Genomic DNA, 17,496 nt, shown 5'->3' on the forward strand with positions numbered 1-17,496 from the left:
GAGCCAGCCTGTGGCTTAGAGGCATTTTGACATGGCACAAGCCACACCAGGGATGGACAGTACTGTTGACACAAAGCACTGCCCCTTGCAATATGTGGGCCAGGGAGCTCCGCTTGCCTCCGAGGAGAGCATGAAACAATGGATGCTGGTTTGCATCATGTCATCTCAGCTTGGTGCTTTATGTGCACAGCTGGCTAATGACTGTGTTGTATTATGTATAAAGGCATTTTGTGATACGTTCGCGTTGTTAATATGCCGTAGAATACTGTCACTCTGCTTAAGGGGCAACTTTGGGAAATATTAATGCTGGACGGTACAAAAACAAGGACAATTCCGGTCCAGACGGTAAGAAGAATCCACCGAGTGGCCAAATATTTCCATCTGCTCAGCAAATAAAGAGATTTTGTTCCCTTAATTCATGCCTTCTGCTGTGAGCTGCCACCACAACTAGTAGGGAAGCACTGTTCGTAGCAGCCAGTGAGTAGCCTCTGCAATCCTCATCTCGCAGCCCATGCATGGGGCTTTTGGGCTGTTCTGGCTGGTCCTGCCCCTTGGACAGGCCTTTGGCAGCTTCCCCAAGGATGCTGAAGACAATGAGCCCTCTGCTGCACCAAGAAAAACCAATGGTCTAAAGAGGTGAACTGGTCTCTAAGAGCTCGATGCTGATTTCAACACTCTCCACCTGAACCATCCCATTACTACATGCTTCTTGAAAGCATATAACAGCAAAAACAAAACAAAACAACAACAAAAAAAAACACTTTGCTTCAGTCTGTACTGTACAGTTCAATTATCTCTGACGTACTCTCATCCTAAAAGGCCCTTCCCTGCTCAATATAAAAGCAATGACATTCAGAACATAATGCATCTTCTCACTGCAACTTGCAATTCCAACTGACTTTCTCCATTTTCTTTTTAACCACCTGTGCACTTTCAATGACGTATTTCTAGAAATTAGACTTGAAGAACCTACTAAAGACTTCAAATACTAAAAAGTACCATAAGGACATCTAGAAAAAACCCCAAACGACCTTACTGAGTACGTTCTTAGAAGTTATGATTTGTATGTAAAGATCCACTAACATTTCCCCCAGCATACATCCAGTGCAGTTTTGTTTCTCACATTTAATACGTGAATGAGAGCTCCAGGCCATTAGCTGTGAGTACGCAGCAGTGCTCATCTCCAGAAGGAACTGTGCATGCTAACATTATCAAGTTATTTCATCCTTTTCCATCTTTCTGAGCAGAATTGTTTTCCAGAATGTGAATAACAATGATGGAGGAGCTCTGGTTCTCTGGGATAGGCAATGTGCTACATGACCTACAACAACGGATCATCATCCCAGTTTCCTGCCTCACTGAAGAATGCCCTTGGAGTCTCTATATTCCTGCTTCACTTCTCTGCTGGTGCTTAGTGATGCTGCATGACACAGAGTGAAATACTGCACTGGGTGACTGACATCCAGGTCTAGCATGTGCTTAAGTCTTCCAGTCACAGTATAACAAACAAGTAGCGTTTCCTGAGATGCTCAGACACTTCCTGATACCCAGACAGTCCCCAGCAGCCTTGTCATTGCTTGTTGCACTGCATCCACAACATCGCTTGTTTGCAATGCTGACAAGATCAATGATTGATCACAATAATCATTGCAACATGCAGCACTCAAAGGCCATTCAACAATTTCAGCTCATTCAGAGGGAAGCCATCCATTAACGTTTCTGCGATCTCCATTATATCTCCAGGTTCCTGGATCTGTGCTGCCAGATAACTGGGCTCTGCTTGAATTAATTTGTTTGATAATGCTTCTGTTGGCTTGGGCTGCTGATACATCTGCTTTGGACATGAAAATTTGAAAGAGGACTCCTCTCCCTGCTGTAGCTCTGCAGGCAAGACTCCCAGACAATTCAGTGGCAGCCACAGCACACAGCAGCCACAATCACTGGCTTACAGATTTGCCATAAAGACTGCTTTCTCAGGCAGCTACAAACAGAAAAAGAATGCCTGGCACATGTTAATCCTTATCAGGAGAGGACAGACTGAAATGCATTTGTTTATAACATCGTTAATGTTTGCTAATATATTTTAATAAGTAAGTAAAAAGAAGAGGCTCTCAAATACCTGGTTTTCCTTTGATGAAAAGAGAAGGAAAGAATCTAAATTAAAATAGATATGTTTTCATACACAGAAAATAACAGAGTGTGAAGAATTGTGATGTTTCTCTATGAATAGCACCTACAGAAGCAGGCTATGCTTTATTATTGTTGCTCTTGTTCTGAGAGTGGGGGAAGCTTGCCACTTTTTTGTATGAGGTGATTGTGTGTGTTTCCGTGGAGTTTTCCCACTCACTGACCCAAACCTATGGCAGAATCACTATGAGGCTGAGGCTGCACCCATGATCTAGTCAGAAATGCACAAAATAAGTTACCACACAGCAGATGAAACCTGAGGTTGTGCACAGCATTTGTTATTGATACACATTTTACCTTTATCTCTCATTATACTTAAGTACACACCAGTAAGAGTAATGGCATTCATGCTCACAAACACGTTTAGGCTGTCACTATTCACCCCTAAAGAAATGAAGATCAATGCTCCATTTAAAGTAAGCTCAGTTACAAAACTTGTGAGGAGGGCCTAGAGCTGCTGTTCTTTGCAACTCGTATTTATCAAAGTGTTCTCATGATGTGGATTGATTTTCACAGCTCCACGGTTTAGTTTTCTTACCTGTCTGGAAGGGGAGATGTTAGTATGTTGATTAATGAATGGAGAGTTTTTCCAATTAAACTGCTGTCTCTTTAAGTTCTCCATATTCCCTACTGATAATCCCAAAAGCTCACCACAATGAATGTCTGGATGCTGATACTGCACTCACAGGACTGTTGTTTTTTTTTTTTTCCTCTCTCTTCCACCAGAGATTAACAAACACCAATTGTTAACTTGATATGGAAACCATCATACAGGCTAACTCCAAATTCTGCAGGACACCAGACTGAAGCACAAGTTTGTCCATAAAGACAATCACCACAACATTTATTAGGGCAGCTACCAGCCACATCATTTTCTACAAACATACTGTAGATTCAGAGCAGTTTTGACAGCAATGGATGTTTCTGCCTGAGGGACATCACAAGCACCAGGATTACAGTGCTCCGAGATACCCAATGTCAATTACTGCACAATGGAGAGAGCTCTTTTACCATGCATGGAATATTTTACACAGTAATGGCTGAAGTTACTTTACATTTCACTGTAACTGTGATGAAAATACCAGTTGGAGAACCTGCCAAGGTACAGCTGCATGAGCCGAGCTGTCATTTTGACTGAGTCACCAGTAAATAAAGGTTGTGACTTATTGTTCGGCTGGTGGTCTTGGTCTTCCAGCAGACTGTTGGAAAAGCAGATTAGAACTAAAAGAAGAAAAAGCAAAGTGTGGCATACATCAGTGTTACGGCAGACATTGCCTTACAATTCCCCCAAAGACAGTATCATCTCTTATGAGCTATCATATTATTTTATTGTACTTGACATGATACTGCTGCTGAAGTGCCTTCCAAAGTAAAGCATATTTGTAATTTAGGATGCTCAATAAGTAGAACTGTGTGCAAACAAGGAACTAGGTCAGAGCAATCAGATTCAGACTGAATGACATGTCTAATGCACTGTTTGCCCTATTCTTTTGAAATTAAATATTTATTTAACTGAAGTCTGATAGATTTGCTCTGATCTTATTTGGAAAATAGCAAATGCATAGAATGAAGACAAGATGAAGGGATGCCAGCGTAAATTAATATATCCTGAAACATGAAAATACCTGGCCTTTAAAAATATATATTAAGGACAACAGACCTTGGCCTCTCTCTCTGTACATTTTATTTCCATAGGTAAATAATATGCATTTATTTTCAGCAAGACATTCTGCTCTAAGCACACCAAGTTAGCTATAGCACAGTATTTGCATATATACGTACAAACGCACATATGCGTGTGTATGTGTGTGCAGCATACCCTCACTCCAGAATAATCCAGTCTCTCTGAGATGCATGCTGTCTCACAGCTAGACTGCAGCAGGTACCCAGGCTACTTTGTAAGAAAATTGTACCTACCAACATACCACATCATTTCTGCAGTGTAAAAGCAGCCTTAGCGCAACGGGCATGAAGTCAACACTGAATCAAAGGCCTGAGCTTAATGCTTCTTAGCACAGTATTTCAGCCAAGTTTACAATTACTGTTCAGAATTTCAATACAGATGAACTGAAATGGACTGAGGTTCATCTGATGTTTAGTGTCTTCGCCAAACTGAGAATCAAGAATGTGAACCAGAAGCTAGTACAGTTAAATTTACACCACTCTCAGCAGGAACCGAGGGGGGGGGGGGTGCAAGGGTTTGAACAGGTAATTCTAGTATATCACACTTAGAAGTATTCTGATATGTTACAAGGTTAGTCTTCAGCTGCAGTCTCTTCTCCTTTGACCCATGTTCCATTTAGGTAAAACAGCCAGCTCTTCTCCATCAGTGACCCAGAAAGTTAGGCAAATGGGTCATACATAAGGAAAGCTAGAGAAACTAATAGTTTAAAAGAGAGGTGACTCAGGAGGAACACAATCACATTCTATAAATATCTTCAAGGCAATAACATGAACGTATAAATGAAAGAAGGGAATTACTGAGTCTCAGAAGTTGGTAGGTAAGCTGGCAGTGTAAGTTAAGGAAAGGAATCTCTGGTAAGTGAATAGTATCTCCAAGAAAGTTGGGCAGGATTACTGTAAATGTTCAAGAATGGGTACGGTACAATCAGATACTAGCTGGAAAGATGCATTGAGCAGATCTGCAAGAACCGTGGAGCTCGATTAGAAGATTCTAAGGCATCTTTTCTGATGCTCCTTTCTATATCTATGACATAAGCCCTAGAAAAAGGAAAGGTCCCATTCACCAATCTAAATGTGGCTGACTAAATTACAATTATCTGTAATCAGGTAGTTCACTGACTTAGCACCTGTCATCCACTGCCTAACAGCGATGTGCTAATGTGGAAGGTACTACAACATCGACAAAAAATCCTAGATGCTGATTATACTATTAATAACATCAAATATATCTGCTTATTGATATAAATAGCAATATTAATTCCATCAGGCATCAGCAGAGATATTGAATGACACCGTACACAGTAATCTCCCTGAACGACTCAATTGGATTACTGAGAAATATTACTAACTTGCACAGCTGCACCTGGCCTGCTTGAGGCACTAATGGCACCAATATCTTTATTTCCTGTCAAACAAGTCGCCAGTGAAGTTCAGTGACATGTTTTTATTCAAACAATAAAAAAAAAATCCTTCAGCATACGAAAGCTGCGATTGCAAAGCCAGATAATATCAGGTTGCCTGTTGCACTTTAGGTCTCTCCCCAGTGCACGTGCATTGGGGCACACTGCCAAAAACTGCTTCCATAGGAACCACGGCTCCTTCAGTGACCCTGCGGTCACTCGGCATTTCTTCTCAACCTCATTTTAGTTCTGCATACCCACGAAGACTGACAGTGACGGCACCACTTTTCCAGGCCATTCTTTGTTGCACAAACTAGCACCAGAAAATTTCACATTTTGCCTCAATATTCCTACAACATTTGGCATTTTGATAATTTTATTTTTGGCAGACATGAAAGTAAAGCCGAAATAGCTAAAATTCTACATTTAATCAACAAACTTGAAATCCCAGAGTGCCATTCTCCGAAGTATTTATCACTTCTATGACACCCCATACACGCAGAGCACAGATCCAAGTGGTCACACATGCAGCTGGGAACGCTCAGCATTTATGCAAATGTGGCCTAGCAAACACCCCACATACCCACATCATTAGGAATGTGCAAACTGTAGCTCTGAATAGTTTGGCATTGCACAGCCTTACCCACTGCCTGTCAGTAATCCCTGGCCTCATTTACTGTAGAATTTCCAAACAAGATAAGGGCTCGATCAAGATCGGACTCATTCCTTTCCAACCTTCCCCTGTTTCCAGCATGAGGAAGGCACTCTGTGAAACAGTGGTAAGTAATGTCTGTATCAAAGTACACAAGCACTCAGAGTTGAAATGAGACTACAAGAACAACCAGCTAGAATTCTTGTATCTATGGCATAGAAGACCTATTAAGTTCTTATCTGATGCCACTTTTGAAAAACAAATATTATTCTAGGCAAGAAATAACACCCTCACTAGATTGAAAAATGTTCTATCCTACACTTTCTTACAGCTTTATAGAAACAAAGAAAGCCTAGATGTCATGGTAAACACAGAAGCATGCATGGGCTTAGCAATAACTATACTGCACCTCTTCCTCCCTATTTAAAAATTCACAGATGAACACTGAAAAAAATCAGAAAGATCAATGTGGTGTGGAACAGTGATACAGGAGGTGAAATGAAAAAGGGACTAGTGTAAATAGAAAAGTGTTATGAAGAAAAAGTGTTCACCCACCTCTGAAGATCCAGGCTCGCAGAGGAAACTCCACAAGGGAGGGATCTCCAACCAGAGATCCTTCCCCAGTGCCAGTCAGCCTGTAAAGGAGGTCTAAGAGAAGTCACACAGCTGAATTTTCTTCACCTGTGCTCCCAGGGCTGACCAGGTCTTTTCCCCAGGTGCTCAATCAGTGGTTCAGGCCATGACTCAACAGTTACCAAACAAGTATGAACTAGTTTAATCACAACCTGCTTTATTCCAGACCCGTGGCCGTTCTGTCCCAGCATCACATAATGAGGAAATTTTTAAAAAAGATCATAGCAGGGAATTTTTTTGCTCAGTATTTGTATTAAATCTGGCAACCTCCATCTCTGCTTCATTACTGGTTCCAATCACGTGTTATCATCACTTAAATGGTGCTTGCAGTTTTTGATAAGTCAATTTGAGCACTGATTAGTTTTTTTATCAGCTAGATCTTCAAATATTTGATTTGCAAGTGAGTATGACTTTTTCAACCCAACTATTCTCCCCATTTCACCTGTTTTTGATTAAGTTATAAATATACTCAGGATTCGGTGGTTTAACAGAGTACTATTAGACAACAACCCCTGAGAACAGTAAACGTGCAAAAAGGGCAGCCTCAGCCATAACAAGGGTTACAACACAGAGAAGCGATTCCTGGCTCTCCACATGCAGCATTGGATGGGGCCCTGGACAGCCTGATCTGGTGGGTGGTAGCCCTGCCCACAGCAGGGAGTTGGAACTGGGTAGACTTTAAGATCCCTTCCAACCTAACCCATTCAAAGATTTGAAAGATCATTATTTTAATCATTGTGCTCAGTTCTGCTTGACAAGTACCAAAGTGGTTGCAGGCATCTTAAAGCAAGTGCCAAAGAAGATCATGAAAGTGTTTTAGGAAAAACATCCTGATAATGAAAGAACTAAGAAGCTTTTGACATGTTTAGGACTATGAAGAGTAAAACTAGAGGTTACACTATGAAACCTTGAAAAAGGGTAAAATCTCTCAGTGAAAGTATAGTTTAAAGTATTAAAACTTATTAACAGGAAAGGTGATCAGCTTGCGTGGGCCTAGAGATGTTTAAATATACACTGGAATGCTGCTTCTGCAAGAAATTTTATGGCCTAAATGGTTGGAACAGGAGAGAGGGAAATCAAACTAACAGTTCCCAGAGAACCCTTCCAGCTTGGACATCTACTCTCTTCCAAAAGGGTATGGACGTCACTCCCATCAATCTCATCCTGCAGTTCTGCACTGGAGCACAGGCAAAGTCAAATCTCACCAAGCAGCCTTGGGTGCTCAGTAGTTGGAATCAGGAAGAACTTTCCCACTGCTGCATGCTTGTTGAGGCACGCTGTGGCTTTCCCTTGTCTGAGCATTTCTTCCTGCCCCAGGGCATCAAAGCGGCTGCAGGCAGAGCTGAGGCACTGAACAGAGAGCAACTGCTGTGCTATTTGAAAGAGTCCTTTCTTCAGAGATGGCTGTTGAATGTTACTTGGATGCTCAAGAGCATGCAGATCATTTGATCTGAAGTTGAAAAAGAATTTTCTGAGGACCTTGGGGGATTTTTTTTTTTCTTTTTTTCTTTTTTTTGCCTATCTCCATAGCACAGTGTGTAGTTTGCTGATAGAATCGTCTGGACATATTTCAATTAATATGTTTCTCATCTCTGCTGCTCTCTGTAGCATAGTTTAATTTCCCGAGAAAAGCAACTCTTCAGACTACCTGGTCTTTGGGCTTAATATACAGATCCCTGATTGAGCATCTGAGAACAAAATTATTTACCGTAATATTGCCTCTTCTTCCTTCAGTGTCCTATGCACATAAATAACACTCAATTTACTGTACAGAAAAAACAAAGTACAGATAACAGACTGGACTCAGAAGAATCACAGTTTCACAATTCAATTTATCCAGCTCCTTTGGGTATTTTATTTGCCCTCTGTATTAACAAAGTATGTAGGAAAAGCAAAGAGCAGTTACTCAGTTCTGATGTACCAATTACACAGGGCTGAAAGGTGCATCTATTTCTGCAGGCTGCCAACTAAGTTATGCTCACAGCCAACAGACAAACACTCTGACCTTTGTGGTCAGCCTGCAGGGTTGTTCACACTGCCTGGCTTTATGCATTTAAGCGCTAAATTTTGATCCTTCTTAGTTCCTGATGACGTCAAGTGAAAGAGACTCCTCTGGAGTTTATTAAGATGAGTATCTTCCCTAAACCTAAGCAGACATATGTCAACCAGGACCAACTCCAGTCTGCTCTTTTAAAATCATCTCACATTAGTTATCTCGTGTGTGTGTATCTCTCTGTGTCTACACATGCATACATGAACTTCAGGTTCTTGGCTATGGCATAAAAGCCAAGCCAAAGGGTAGGCATAGAGCTATCACAGAGAGACTCAGTGCAGCTAAAGCCAGGTGGTACAAATTGTTTAAATTTTTATATTTCTTTTTCCATTCAGGATCTTTCTTGTTGCTTTGTGGAGCTGCCAAACTTTCCTGATATTCTTAACAGGAGATTATTTCTGTTTCATTTCCCTTGTGACAGACTGTCTGGCAGTATTTCTCCTAGGACATGCAGCAGACTCAGGTGCACTCTGACTTGCAGAATCCCCAGAGAATGGCCTTTGCACAGCTCACATTTCCAGGATATGGAAGCAGGCTGCACCTATCACTATCACAGTATTGGGACCAAAGAGAAAACACAAACAGCTTTTCAGGGAACCCTGACTCAAAAGATGCAAATCCTGCTTCAACACAAAATGACCTGGGAGGAAAAACTAAGGCCTGGGTGATGGCAAAGAAAGAACTGAAGAGCTTAAGTTGTCAGTGTCACCTCCAGCCACAAACAACATTTTTTCATTCATGAAGTACAACAGCAGATTTGAGAAGCAAAACCTGGAAAATAAAAGTCAGGTTTGATTCTGATTTGGAGTATTTGGAGACCTTTACTCGGACTTTTCACCTGGGACAGCCTCTCTCCTGCAAGCATGGAACTCTAAGGACTTTTTCATGTCTTGGAGCGCTTTCAATGGATTCTTGTTATCTGAGATGCTCAAAGGGTCCCTCCGATCCCACTGCTCTTTACACACTTGAAAATATCCTTTTTCATATTTGTCAGTGATCTTTGCCAAGTTTCCACAGTGGAGACTCAGTCCAGTTCTACATACACCAGAGAAGTTTGATACTATTCTCTTAGAATGAGGACAAGGACACACTTACTAAGAGAACTTCTCAATGAGCAAAAGAAAACTCAAGATACATCGGGGGGGGTGGGAACAAACAAACAAAAAGCCAACAAAATAGAAGAAAGGGCGTCTTAGATATTTCACTGTTAAGAGACAGCAGAAGGAGGAGGCAGTCAGAAGGTTTGGTTAGTAAAAGTGCAGATGAGAAGCTGTGTTTGGCAGTCTGTCACAATGGCATTAGGTCAGTTCAGCCAGAACTCTGTTTTCAGAATGAATGGGAAAAAAGAAACTCTGTAATACTCACAACTTCCAGAAACCTTCAGCTTCCCAGAATTAAATGGCAGAAAGTAGTTTTATCTCGGTTCTAGCAAAACATTAAGTTCGTGAGAAAACTCGCTTTAGGCCACTTGTCTTTTCCTCTTTCGAAGGAGAGAAACATCATCAAGGATGATTATTAGCCCTTTCCCAGAGATCAACTACATCCCCTGGAATTTGGTTGTCTGATACCCAACACTCAGCATGGTGCAGAACAGCCATGAGACGCTGGCTCAGCTTTCTTGTAAAAAACAGGTATTGAGCTATGAGACAGTCCATAACTTAAAGCCAAGAAAGACAGAAAGAAATGAAACTGGGGAATCAGTACTAGTCAGTGACTGGAGAAAAATACTGCCATGAGGCAGTTATAAAACTCCAAGAAAAAAAAGAAGAGAATCAGAGAGCAAGAACTGTCTTAACTGTGGAAGGAGAAGTGGAAGCAAGCACTTTCCCACCTGACTAACTGGTTATGAACTCACCACGCATTGGGTCACCATACCAGCACTAGAGACATATCAATGCTCTGCTAGACTCTTAGCACTTTTGTTTTGGCTCTCTACTGTATGCTTTAGTCAATAAATAATCACTGTGTACTCTTCGATAGCATATATTCTACTTGCAGTCTCTCTGCATGCAGTCAGAGATGCCCCCACGAAAGTGACCCAGTAGAGGGAGAGGGGTTACAGAGAGTTTTTGAGTCTGCAGAAGCAATTTGCCAGCACATTAAAATGATAAGCATCACAACCAGTCACTTCCACAGGACTGCAAAGGAGAACCAGAGAAAAACACTCCTTGTTTTGTTCATGGCTTGGCAACATAGAGGCAGGCAACATGCTGATAGAGACATGAAGGCAAGTGCATCGGATCACTCTATCTTTTTGAATAGCATGCCAACAACGGTATAATCTTTCTATGCATACCCCATATATATCTTGGAACACGATATCCCAAAAGCACAGCAAAAGGGGCTCAAGAGAAAGAAAAAGACTGAGTGACAGTGTTGCTGTTGCTGCTGCCACGGCTGCTGCTTACCCTGACTGCTGATAGGAAAAGCACAAACAGATGACAGCTGCTCAGAGCCAAGGCTGACAGATCAGCTCTTGATTTTCCATAAAGAAGCAACACATCTAAATTTCTCTGCTCTCCAATGGGAATTTGAGAGGGCTCTTTCCAAACTCCCTGCTAGTAACTGTGCACTCTTAGGTACCTCTTTAGGAGATGTCCCATGAAGTTAATCTCTTATCTAGTAGGATCAGTGCAATTATCAGGATTAACATATTGGCTGCAAGATGCGGTCTCTGCCTGATTTCTGCCTCTCCCCTCCCTTTTTAAATTTTTTTCTTTTTTATATCTTTTCATTTCATCAGCATCACATGAACTTAAAGTTTTAAAAGAATTAAAACTATTGCACCAGTTTACAGAATGGGAATATGGACAAACTACAAGCCAACATACTTTGGTTTTGCCTGGGTTTTGAAAGGAAAGATGGAAGTAACATAGTAGGCAGCTATAAAAGAAGAGACTTGATGCAGGGAACCGAAGCAAACACTGAGAACACATCTTTAAATTAAAACTCATATTGAAGTCCTGTGGCTCTATTGACTTCAATACACGCTGAAATGGGATAGAGGTAGAATTCTATGGATATTCTGAAGAAATCACAGGATGCAGCATTACCTTAAAGTTGACTGAAAAAGAAGAAATAAAATTAAAAATAGAAGTCTTTTTTTTGCCCCCCTGTGTTGAAAAATTGTACTGAAATGCAAAGTGTGGTCTCTCTGCTTTGGATAAATAAGCAAACACTGAAGGATCTTTAACACTAATTCTCGGTGGACTTTCTTCTTTTGCACATTGCATTCTGCCAACGTGGTGCTCACTGGGACCAAATATGTCAAAGCCTTTAGCAAAAGGAAAAAAAAAGTGCTGTACTTCTATAAGATCTGTAAACAAAGTTTGGACATGAACAAAAATATCCCCATTACTGGGACCTTCACGTCCATACCTGAGAACAGAATTCAGGACTGCTCATCCTTAAAGCCCTGCATTTGGATTAATGCACTGAACTCCTTACAGAGGACATCAGAAACAACTTCAGTTTCTGTCAGTCTCAAGTACCCATTCCTATCTGACTGCATTTCATTCTAATCTCTGAAATGGGAAAAAAAATTATGGCAATATAACATACTTATATTTATTCCACATTCTTTGTGATCTTTCTGGATAGGATTCAGCTGTTTTCTTCCCTATACTGTTATTTCATGAGATTTTGCTTCTTTATGCACCTTTCCTTCAACACCAGATAGATGAGACCCTAGACCTACATCACTTGTCCTTCATTTTAGACCTTACCACAATTACCTGTTCCACTTCACTCGAAGCATCTTCCACTCACTTCACCTGTGCTGCTTTATCCCTTTCTGTCCCTTCCTAAACCAGCGCCCAACTTCCCCTAATCTCCATTTATGCCTTTTCTCATAGCTCTGATGTTGTTATATCACACAGTGAATGACAACAAAACTGGCATTTTGACCAATACCTTTCCAAAGTTCCAGGTGCATACTTCACCTCTAGCCTTGCTCCACAGGGATATATGGAAAACTTGTCAAGTCAGGCAGAGTTGAGGCATACAAGAAAGCAAGTGCCTTGAAGAAAAGGACTGCTTGACAGTCCCTGACAGGCTTTCAGATGGGCAGTCAGAAGGAGGAACAGGAACAAGACATGGAAGCCCAGAGGCTAAATCAGGTCTACAAAGCTGCTTCACTATAATGGAAACATCCCTCTTGAATTTTTTAGTTCTGCCTCTCATTGATACTGTGCCATATACAATCAATAAGAACGGAATGGATTTTTACTGCTGCTATTTGAATATATATTTTACCTTTCTCCAAATGAGTCCTGTTTGCTAAATTAAATTTCAAAGGCAAAAATAATCGCTCACTGACATCTGTTCCTCTGTTTTCACTAAAAAACAAATTTCACAAAAAGAAATTTTTCATCAGATAATCAATATCCACTGAATTCTGAATTTCAGCTTCAAGCCAAAGGCTAGTAATAACAATACTCAGATTAGCCACATACAAGAAGACATCCCTATTCTTCCTGGATCCCAGGGCTGAGGCATTTGCATGAATCCCTAATGCACTGAATTGCTGATCCAGATCAACAGAGCTTTCAAATGCAGTGTCTTGTTGATAACCTCTATAAAACACAACCATAGCTCAGAAATGCTGATCCACACTAATGCACTTACTTCCCAGTACTTCAGTATACAGTCCAATAAAAATATTAATGCACTAGAAGTGCTGATGCAGCCCCATTAAAGCAAGATTTCCTCACCATAGAAGCATCCTGGTTTTCTTCCCTATGAGCTATGCTTTCAGCAAGTGTCAGACTGGAGCTTCCTGAAGAGGAGACAACATTAAACAGTTCTGTCCTCGTCAGTCAGACAAGGTTACAGTGATTCCAAACTAATGGGATACTTCTTGCCAAGGAGGCAGGGTAAGGGCAAACATGAAAAAGCATCCTGGCAGATGAAAGGAAGAAGGAACGACATACACTGAAGTTACTATGCTCTTGGGTAGAAATAATTTTCTGCTGCTTTATTTGGTTGCATATATCAGGTTGGAGGACCTACAAGGATAGAGAAATGCACTTCCCTAGGTGCATCAAGAAAGAATGCAGTACTCTGGGGAAGACTGTGCACTGCCTCCTGCAACAAAGTGACATCCACCAGCTCACTCATTCCTCTACTCCGTCTCAAGAGGTGCGTAGATTTGGGAGCAGAAGTTTCTTATCATATTGTCTAAACACTCTTTTAACCACTACAAGGAATCCTGTGCCAGGCACACGATGATACAGTACAACCATGGCTCATAAAAAATGGCCTTTATGTAGGCCTCACAGATGTTAGAGATTGCCTGTTAGGAAAAGCACTGTAGAAGAACATCACATGTCCTGCTGCAATGACATGACATGGGAAAAAATGGCTTATGTTGAATCTGATCAGTTTTTCTGAAGTCTAAAACTCTCCTTTTAAAGCATGAATGATTTAAAATGGGCAATTCCTCTGTTTCCACTTCCAAGTACACTGTATCACTTTGAAATGCAATGTCAAAGCGCAATGTCAAAGGCAAATGCAACAGTCAATCTACTTGTTTTGTTTAATGGTATACTTTGTGGCCTTTGGATGCATACATTTGCAAATAAAGTTATTTTATTTATCACTAAACATGAGCATTAATCCAAATAAACAAAATTGCTCCAGAATATGTCATTAAGGTGAGTAAATTGGATGCACTGAGGTAGTCGTCCCTGAAGACTTCACATATTCTTAACCAAGATCTGCACTAATGAAAAGGCAAAGGATATCTGAAAGAAGATCAAGAAGCTAAAGAAGATCTTCATGATTTAAGATACATCAGTAGAATTTGGGTTGTGAAGTTCTCTACAAAAAAGTAAAAAATGAATGTGAAATACTATCACAGGCAGAGTCCAAAAAGGAGACTTGACACAGTGTAATCTATGGCCAAAATAAATAAAGAACATCAAATCAGCCTGGTTTCCTCAGATGAGGCCGATGCATTGATGCTGTCTTCCACATACCCACTTGTTCCTCCTCTCCATCCATTTTAAATAAATTCAGTTTCAAACTTGAGAGGAAGAGAAATTGTTTGCAAGGTGATACAGGTCCTATAAGTTTTGTAAATGTCAACAGCTGCAAAGAAGAGAGAAAGTCATACCTGTGGCTGCAGTGAGGAGGATGGAGAAAGAGCCATTACTCAGCCTCTGGCAGTGACTAATCAGTACTTGTGTGATGTGCATGCTGGTTAGCCAAAGAGCATGCGTTCGGCTCCAAATTTTATCCGAGATTTACTCAGCACTCATAAAACCACTGCAAATGTTGATTTGCGAGATTGCTAACAGCCAGAAATCACATCAATGTGGACGGTATAAAACATTAAACCACTGGCTGTAAGAATAAGTGGTGGGAGCCATGAATACGTTAAGCTTTTAGATCCATTTCCATGAGTGCTGGCTGTGGAGGTGAGATGCTGGCAGTGGGGTGGCGGCAGCTGTGAGCAGAGGTCAGGGCTGACCCCTGAGGGAACAAAAAGAGCGGGAAGAGCACCAAGGCCAAAGGAGGAGGAGCAGGTCTCCTCGGCACTGTTTTAGCATTCACCTTTTCATTTCTCACAATGCAAATTATTTTAATTGGCAATAAATTAAAGCTAATTTCCCTCACATTGAATCGCTTTGCCTGCAACAGTAACTGAGAAATGATCTCTTTGCCCTTATTGCCAACTCGAAGCTCTCTTGCTCCTGCTCTCTCTAGGTGCTTGCTGCACGCTGCAGAGTGGAGGTGGGAGCATCAGTATCTGACAAGCTTCATCCACCCCCAGGCCTACTACTATTTACTGAAATACTCACATACATCATATTGACTCTAGGATACTCAAAACCCAGCTCAGAATATGTAGGTGACAACTAATGTACAGCAGCACAACCTTCTTAAGAGTTCAAACATGAAACCATCTTCACTGCAACAGAATAGTCTCTGTGCCATTCCTTATCAAAGCAATAACAAACAGATTTTTTTCCAACCTACTGGGTGCCCATGGAGACTTAGAAACTTCAGTTTGTAGCTAGTAGAGAAAAAGAAGCTTGACAAGAAAGTACCAAAAGACAGAGTAATCCTCAAGTTAAAATAGGGTTGCTAAAATGAATTTTGAGTCTGAATTAATCTGATAATGGCTATTAATGAGTCTCCTGTTGTTAGACAGAATAGGCCTGAAGACTAGCAGGTGGCATATGCTAAAAAAACACGTTTGCATTCCTTTAGCTCCAGGAACTGACTAATTATCTACCAACACCTTTTTCTTAGTTTAAGAAGCCTTCATTCAGATTAATTTTAAACAAACACAAAAACATACTGTTTCTCACAACACCAGTTTGGCCAGCAGAGAGACAGAAACAGGTAGAATGAACTCCAAGATATCTATACACATACATTTCTGTTTACTGTACCCTTTTCCTGGTTCTCTAAAACACCAACAGTTCACTTTTAAATAAATTCAGAAACATTACTACAAAATTTACAGGCCACCAAAATCACAAACTACAATGGGCTTTGAGCATGCAAGGCAAACACAGACTGTGTTATGGCCTTCCACCCAAGAATGCCACTTAACCTAATCAGACTAGATTCAGAAAAATCACCAAGACAGTTTTCATTTTTAGAAACCTCTGGAAGAAGTCAGAGTTCCTTTTACTTCAGATTTATTGAAAATTACATCACTACACCAGCGCAACAGAACATGGGACTAAACATTACCTAGAAACTACCAACCTGTTCCAGTGCCCAAATTAGGATTCTTCTTCATAGCATAATTTAATAGTTTACTTCCAATTTATTAATCTGCATTGAGCTTTTTGTTGACAGCGCTATACGCACCTGTATATCCCTGTACATTTCTGTACCAATATGGAACAGAATTGAGACCTTACATATAGGAAAATCTCAGGAAGAGAGAATTGGAAAAACACGTAGCGAAGTAAACTAAGGCCACTACAGCTGCTACAGTCTTTCCTTCCACAAATGCATTAATGTCTGTGAAACACAATTAAATTTGATTTTACTTGACAGCGCTCCATTGAAACTTCAGAGTAATACATTTCAAAATACATTTATAGAGCAAATTAAGTATTTTTATAACTTCGTACAGTCTCTCTCCTATGTAGATTATCACTGAACCGGCCAAGTTGGGGACAGATTTGTAACTACAACAGCCAAGTATATTTTACTCTGCTAATTTAGTGCAATTCCTTGTCAGTCAGATTTATTGACATTACAATTTGTTTCACTGAACTGATAAAGACTGGCAGGTGACATCTATATTGTTATTTTATTTTTTTTATACGTTCCACAAAATGTTAAAAAATGCAACCATGTAATTGGAAATGGGCAGAAAAAAACCTACTTTGATGTTACACAAGTAAAAATGAGACACAGGGAGATACACAGGATTCTGCTGGGAAGACACGAGTGAATGTGGACTTGTATTCCTAGAATATACTCATCACTAAAACTTTCTTCTTTTTGAATGGTCCCACAAGCACATCTCCTCATTTACAGTCCAGTAGTTCCTTTCAAATGAACACCTTAGAGTATTTTTAAATGAAAAGAAGTAAATTCTGTAGCTCCCCTAGGAGAATTAGTAATGAAATGATTTCAAAAAAACCTAAAAAAATCCTAAGCTAACAATAGGCATTTTCATTCTGTAAGTCAAAAGAATTTTCAGACTCTAAGGAAATGGTGAAGCTGAAGAATTCAGGCAGAAAAGAAACAGAAATGACTACATACAAAATAAATACAGTGCTGCAAAAAGTTAGAACAAACACAGGTAAGGGTGACGGAAACATTAAATTACTTCCAAATAATTAGGACTGCCCTTTCTCTACCTCAGAGGTTTATTATCTAATGACATCTGTTGATTTCACTGTGAATAACATACT

At 40.4% G+C, this 17,496-nt stretch overlaps 1 protein-coding gene across 9 annotated transcripts in view; it reads right to left on the reverse strand.

The window, feature by feature from the left end:
* The window catches only part of TSPAN4 (tetraspanin 4), a 392,906-nt gene that overhangs the window by 103,893 nt on the left and 271,517 nt on the right, over nt 1-17,496 (reverse strand). Inside the window, exon 1 of one of the 9 annotated variants that reach the window (XM_090140647.1) lies at nt 6,478-6,499. The exons of the other annotated variants lie outside the window; for them this stretch is intronic. The gene's annotated coding sequence lies outside the window, so the exon portion shown is untranslated. Of the gene's footprint in view, nt 1-6,477; nt 6,500-17,496 lie in introns of those variants that run through there. 9 annotated transcript variants of the gene reach the window in all.

Source organism: Phasianus colchicus, chromosome 5 (genome assembly GCF_987193195.1).
Source record: "Phasianus colchicus chromosome 5, bPhaCol1.hap1.1, whole genome shotgun sequence".
Lineage (NCBI taxonomy): Eukaryota > Metazoa > Chordata > Aves > Galliformes > Phasianidae > Phasianus > Phasianus colchicus.